The sequence below is a fragment of the Schistocerca gregaria genome, chromosome 5, assembly GCF_023897955.1.
Source record: "Schistocerca gregaria isolate iqSchGreg1 chromosome 5, iqSchGreg1.2, whole genome shotgun sequence".
Taxonomy (NCBI): Eukaryota; Metazoa; Arthropoda; class Insecta; order Orthoptera; family Acrididae; genus Schistocerca; species Schistocerca gregaria.
In genome coordinates this window covers 490,951,706-490,959,320 of record NC_064924.1, presented here as the reverse complement: position 1 = coordinate 490,959,320, position 7,615 = coordinate 490,951,706, and positions in this window count along the sequence as shown.

The following is a 7,615-nucleotide window of genomic DNA, read 5'->3' as shown; positions in this document are numbered from 1 at the left end:
AGTGTTAGCTACGATTAAGTTGTGCTCTGTGCAAAATTCTACCAGGCGGCTTCCTCTTTCATTTCTTAGCCCCAATCCATATCCACCTACTACGTTTCCGTCTCTCCCTTTTCCTACACTCGAATTCCAGTCCCCCATGACTATTAAATTTTCGTCTCCCTTCACTATCTGAATAATTTCTTTTATTTCATCATACATTTCTTCAAATTCTTCGTCATCTGCAGAGCTAGTTGTCATATAAACTTGTACTACTGTAGTAGGTGTGGGCTTCGTATCTATATTGGCCACAATAATGCGTTCACTATGCTGTTTGTTATAGCTTACCCGCATTCCTATTTTCCTATTCATTATTAAACCTACTCCTGCATTACCCCTATTTGATTTTGTGTTTATAACCCTGTAGTCACCTGACCAGAAGTCTTGTTCCTCCTGCCACCGAACTTCACTAATTCCCACTATATCTAACTTTAACCTATCCATTTCTCTTTTTAAATTTTCTAACCTACCTGCCCGTTTAAGGGATCTGACATTCCACGCTCCGATCCGTAGAGCGCCAGTTTTCTTTCTCCTGATAACAGCATCCTCTTGAGTAGTCCCCGCCCGGAGATCCGAATGGGGGACTATTTTACCTCCGGAATATTTTACCCAAGAGGACGCCATCATCATTTAATCATAATGTAAAGCTTCATGCCCTCGGGAAAAATTACGGCTGTAGTTTCCCCTTGCTTTCAGCCGTTCGCAGTACCAGCACAGGAAGGCCGTTTTGGTTATTGTTACAAGGCCAGATCAGTCAATCATCCAGACTGTTGCCCTTGCAACTACTGAAAAGGCTGCTGCCCCTCTTCAGGAACCACACGTTTGTCTGGCCTCAACATATATAGTTATTACATTGAAAATATTGAGTGTTTTGTTATTTTCGCCACCCTAAAGTATGCAAGAGAATAGTATGAAATTTTTTTGAAGAGATATAGATGCTCTGGCAACAGTGTAAACAGATAATTGAGTTAAATTTTCATCGTCGATTGGGATTTTATCAACAAACATTTTAACAGTGCAAATGTGCATATTATCACGGTTTTCGTTGTAGAACAATGAGTATTCAATATTTTGCATTTATTTTAATTTAGATTTGTAGGTGTAATACATAGCTATAACATTCTTTAGAATCATCAAAGTTCTCTTACTGTAAATGTTTTTATGAGAAAAGTAATATATAAACAGCTTTTCGGTCAAAATATACAACAAAAAATCATAAATCATTCAGTTTCCATTTTTCTTCAGATCTAGCCCATGCTATAGATCAATGTATGGTGAGTGTTCACTGAAAATTAGAAGATAATGTGAGCATTACACAAAGCGTTATAAGGGAAACCGTTTTAGAAATACTTGAACCAAGAAAATCAACTTTGAAGTTTGAAAATCTTTTCACTGTTCCTTAAGATATGTTTTTTTGAACTAAAACTGCCCAGATGAAAATACTCCTTGCTCCTTTCCTAGCTTCATTTTGTAACTTGAGTCTCTTCCTTGCTGTTCTTGATTCCTTTGTGGACCGTTTTGCCTCTTTTGTGAACTGCTTATTCTTTGCATGTCTTCATTCCTAAAATATATTATCATGTTGTGGCCCACAGGTACTTCCAGTCTCTCAAAAACCTTTAATCTGCCATCCACAAAATCATTGAAAGTAACCACAGCATCATAAGACCCAATTTGTACTATTCTCCTTTCATAAAAGCCAGTCTTTGGGCAAACTTTCCAAATTTTTTAGTGGGAAGACTCATTGGGATTTTGAATGAATCCACCCACACACCTTTTTAACAATTTTGGGTCTCAAAGATCCTGAAAGAAGGGGTTATTTGCTGCCATTGCTGCAACTGGAAGGTTGTTTTTATGCTTATACATTTTCAAATTATTTTCATGTAAGGCTTTCTGGTACAGGCACCAGCTATCATCTCTTTCTGGACAGAGTGAGTGAATTGGATTGTCATGTGTAGAAGATTTGCGAAACCAAACATCCCAGACAGCCTGTTTCATATTTTTAACAGATGAGCTATTAGCTCTGATTGCATTGCCATAATAACTGGTTAATGTTGCTATGGCACTATCAGTCAAGCGGCCTTTACCCGCAATATCTTTTACATCTGACAGTTTTGTTGCTTTCTAGTCTGCCTTCAACTTTCTCAATCTTGTACCCATTCTCCTCTGTATGTGACCAACACATTCATACTTTACTGCAGGAGTATCTGGACCATATGACTGCATTTCAGAAATTGATTTAAAAGTTTTCGCGTCACCGTCTCCAATGAATTTACAATATTTTACACTATACTTTTTTTTTCAGATAGCATGAAAATTGATTTCATCCCTTCTGTTTCCATACTGCAAGATGTTCCTGTATGATTAATGCTGCATGTTTCTCCAGTCATTCAGCATAGTCTGCAGTGTTCTTTTTATTTTTCCAAAAGCGACAAGATTTACAACTCAAAGACAGTACCTATGTGTCAAGAACTTTACCACATTTTACGCTGATGACTGTTGACACTCCATGTTGTGATACGTGTCCTCTTGTTAGTCATGAACCATCACAACTAACAGCAATTTCACTACTCTTCTCCAAAGCTTTTCTACATCAGCAGCTTGTGACATTGACTCTTCTGCTACAGACACAAGACGGCTCAGAAGTCTGTCAACAATCAGGTTATATGTTATTTGTTTTATTGGAGGAGGAAAGTCCATCATTCCACAAAACAAGCTGATTCCTGACAAACCTTGTCCTAAGCACCTCATAGTGTAAACAATTTGTCTGTTGATTGCATACACACTTTTCTTCTGTCCAATCATGGCACTGTTTCGGAATGCACTAGTGTTTCCACTTCTACCGCACAATATTGAGACTTTGCAACCTAAACCTAAAAAAGCGGCGATTACTTTCACTTGTTCACCACACACACAATGTAGGCAGCTCTCTATTTATTTAAACATTAGATTTTTCGATCGTCTGTTACTTAAGTTGTGGCTTTTGGGTGCAATCTGATATTCGTTTGTTTATTACGTGGGTGTATTTGCTATTGTGTGTGGTGGGTCCTGCTTTGAGGATCAGGGAAATTTTCAGTGGAACGAAACACAAATAATAGTTTTTTAAGTGTCCGTGCTGGAGAGATTCAATGAGTTATTATTTTGTCTTAGTTAATTGTTTTCACCGCTCTGGCTTGTTAGCGTTTTAGCGACCAACATGATCATTGAACTGTTACTGATATTAATTTCTTTATTATTACTTTACCAATCTAAGAGGTTACTGGATGCAGCCGTCAGGAATTTGAGGAATTGCATATTTGCTATAACCTGCACAAATTTATTATGTACTAGCTAACAAACCCGGTATTGCCCGGGTATTCATTTCACCAGTTTTTTATTAGAAACGAAAAGAAACACTGACCTTTGTTTGTAGTGTAATAATCTCGGACAGTTTCTGTACGCTGAACGCAGACGCTTCGCGTGTCTGCAACGCGATCATGTAAACGTCTCTATGTCAATTCCTCTTCATAACTTTATAGACTGCAATTGTTTTCGCCTATGGCTGTTTGCGATTCGCAGTTGAAAGCTGCCACGAGTGCTACTAAGTGTCAGGGATTTCGTTAAGTTGAGCTGACTGTACGTGTGTCTTAGTAGTAAAGAATAAATCTATTAAAACTTCATGCATGATGCAGCAGTTTCTCACGCATCTCTGTCTTTATGACGTCTTATCAGCTGAACCATACGTGGTACTATTATATAATTTCGTGTGTGCATTTAGCGGCCTGTGTGGAATGTATCTGCGAAATATATTGCTAATAGAGTTAATAGCACAGAAAAATATATTTGTACGTCATTCATGATGCGGCAGTTTTTCACGCATGACGTCATCATATCTGTTGAACAATGATAGCCACGTGGTTCTTAGTGGTTCTTACCCCGAAGGTGATTGTTGCGTGACGGCAAGGGAAATGTGCACCAAGTTTGATTGAAATCGATATAGGGGTTTGGGAAGAGATGTGGAACATCTAGACATACATACACACATACATGCACGCTTTTTATAAAAATGTATGTTACAATCTTGGTTTGGTCCATTTTTTCAGAAAAGAGCAATTTAATGAACAGCGAGATAAATTGACGAGAATATGTGTTAGAAAATAGCTACAAAATTGTAATTTCTTTTGGCAGGTTTCTGCCACGCGTTATAGGTTAATGCCACAAATAATCCTTTAGAAGTCTCGTTCGAATTTCGTCTTTGTAAATGGAGTTTCTCCAGAAATTATATCCTGTAACTCATTAATGAGTTATAATACGCACAGGAATTAATTTCTTTATTGTTATCAACTATAGCTAAATTCACGCCCGCTATAAATGTAGCTTTAATATGGTGATGAATTAAACAAACGATAATGGTTCGCTGTTTGACGTTATTACTTGTTTGTAGCCCCATAAACTGACCAGTCTCTCTCTCTCTCTCTCTCTCTCTCTAATATATATATAATGCATTGATTATAGCCGTAGTGTCTTTGGTTGTCTATTCGATGTATTCCAATTTCGGTCTTCTTTAGAATTCCTGCCTGTTTGAAGCTCCCTAGTATCATGGAAGCTATCCCACGATGCCTCGTCCGGACTCTGTGGATCCATTGTGGACGTGGGACAGCAGCTGGTCGAACTTTATCAAAGGATTTCGCTCGCAAATCAATATTCCAAAATACTACTTAAATGTGTAGGGTACATATCGGGTGTGACAATCAAAGGACACGGACTGCGTGTGGAGAACGACAAGACGATTGATCACGGACTTGTTTGGCTGCTATGGAAAAGTGACAGGAATGCTACAGATAAGGAAAACATAATATTCAGGTACATACAGCTTCACTCAAAAACGTACAAAAAAATCTGAGAGTCAGTTTTCCAGAGTGAGTTTACGACTGCTTCTATAGTCTCAGTTTCACCCCCAGTGAATATAAACTACTAGCTTGCCTGTCGCCTTATGTGTAATCATTTCTCCACGCTCTATCCACCAAAAGAAGGGCGAGAACACAAAATACTACCTAGAATGCGTTTTGAAGTAATTTTTGAGAGTGTGGACGTTGACGTAGGAGGAATACCGTGGCAGAATAGCAGAAGTGACAATTTCTGGAAATAGGCCGCGGGTTGTCAGTAGCTCTTCTTTAAAAAGGAGCCCGAAGGTATTCGCCGTCCCCGTTCCATCCGCTAATGAAGGGCACTTGGCGACACAATGTGGCGGCGTCATTACGACACAATTTACCAGTTTATGAAAGGATGCTTCAGGCGATTGTTCTGCCGTGAAATGGCGACAAAAGGAGAGGAGCGCCGCTGCATCGTCGCGCGCCGGGCTGAGTTCATGAGCCTTCTATTAGCCCCATCTCGGAATTCCAGCGCCGGCAGCTGCCGACTCTCTCGCAGTGAAACGTCCGCCGGGGAGGAGTCGGGGCGACGACGGAGGTTTCAGCGCAGACCGTACGGAACCGCGAGCTAATTTGCGGTCTAATAAATTGAAGAGGGGCGACGGGGCCGTGGGCGTGGATTAGAGCGCTCTTGTGAACAGAGAGAGAGTGTGATGCCTTCTATTACTGCCTTCTGGCACTTCCACGAGCAGCGAAGGTGTAATGTCCTTTTTCTATGTCCAGCCAGAATTCTTCACCTCGTCAAGATACGTGAAAGAGAGACGGCACAACACCATCTGCTATTGCAGTCAGTATATGTTGATTATGTCCTCTAATTTGAGTGAGACTCTTTTGTTAATAAGTTTAGATACCAATTATTGCTATCGCCTGCCGCCAAAGATGTTCATTAACAGTTACTTTGCGGCCTCTTTGCTTTTCAAAATGAATTGGTATCTTTGATTTGTGTAGCACATATACACAAAATTAATTCCTTCAAAAGTCTCAGAATTCATTTCACAAAGCACGATGTTTGTCCGTTGAAAATTATTCCCTTTGAAATGTCCCCTTAGAACAATTTATACACGACTGTGCTTAAGCTGACACACAATATTTTTGGCGCAACGCAATCTGACTTCCAAAAATCCCTACGAAAGAATGGCCCTCACTAACATTAACCTATACGTTTCACAAATCACTTACCTCACAAAAATCTTCGTTACTCAAGCTACTGCAATACAGCGAGCGCCACTACTGCCAGCTAACTGAAAGATTCAAACTACAGAAGTCACTAACTACTGATAGGCACAGTTAGCAAATGAAAGATTTTAATAGAGAACAAACAATGTATTTACCTTAATAGTCATAATATATATATCAGTTCATGACACCAATTCTTACAAATTTCAAAACTCCGCCATCTCACTCCCCACGTCTACCACTGCTGGCGGCTCACCTCCAACTGAGCAACGCTACGCGCTGTTAGCATCCAGCTGCCGCTGCCCGACACTACAATGGCAGACAACAATGCAAACCAGCCACAGACTGCACACGACACAGCCAGTGATTTTCATACAGAGCGCTACGTGGCGGCGGCGTTACCAATAAAAAAAACTAAACAGCCTACTTACACCTTTAATATTTATGCAGCATAAAGTTCTATTATTATTATTGTTACTGTCCAAAGATAATACAATATACAGTTCACTTCTCGTGATACTCTGTTCGAAATCGTAGGACACTATAGTTTTTCCTTAACTGTGTTAATAAACACAATTTCTTTGATATGGTTCCCTACTGTGAATAGCCACACTTAAGCCCTATAGTAAATGTCCAAAGAGGATCTTTAAAGGAAAGTCAATTTGCGACGCAATGTTTGAATAGTAACTTCGGCAACAACTGAAGTTCTTAAACTGGAATTAGAGATATCGATGTATTATCGATTGAGATGTTCTCTGGATGTTAGTGTTATCTCAGTTTTATCAGTTTTCGTACTTTTGTCAATAAGTTAAACGAACAGAGTGTAACTTTTAATTAGCCCGACTTCCAATGAACTGAACAATTTAATGCGGTGGCACATGAATTTATGAGCTTTTACGTTTAGGGAACATAACATACGGTAATAAGAGTAATTTTCTGTGGATTCAAGAGATGAAAGTAGCGAAGGGCATTTTTTTATTCCATAATTACTTACAGTAATGATACCATGTTCCATATCTAACAAGCTAGATCAGTGTTATATAAAAATAATTTGCAAATTAAAGATCGTACGTCCACAGCAAGAAATCTTTCAGGTCAAAGTGCATAAAGTTAAAACATTTTCACACTGCAGAAACTAATAGTGAAAATCGTATTTCATCTGTCGTGCTCCCAACAATAAGAAATATAAAAGTATAATATTATGCCATATAAACTGCATATAAAGTAAAAAGGATGTGCGTTGGGGATTACGCGACAAAACGATAACACCCAGGGCACTTGAATCACAAGACACAAAGACTCCCAGGTGCTAAAGACTTGCAGACGCTAAAGACGTTAACATTACGCGCGTTAGGTTTATATAGCAGTTGTGAAACAACACGGACGTTCGTTAGACACTCTTTGAATGCAGTCCTTTGCTACAGTGCATGTAGTACCCTAATCTATTGGTTCATATTCTTTTATTTAATTCTCTTTACTCTAAAACGGGAATTCGT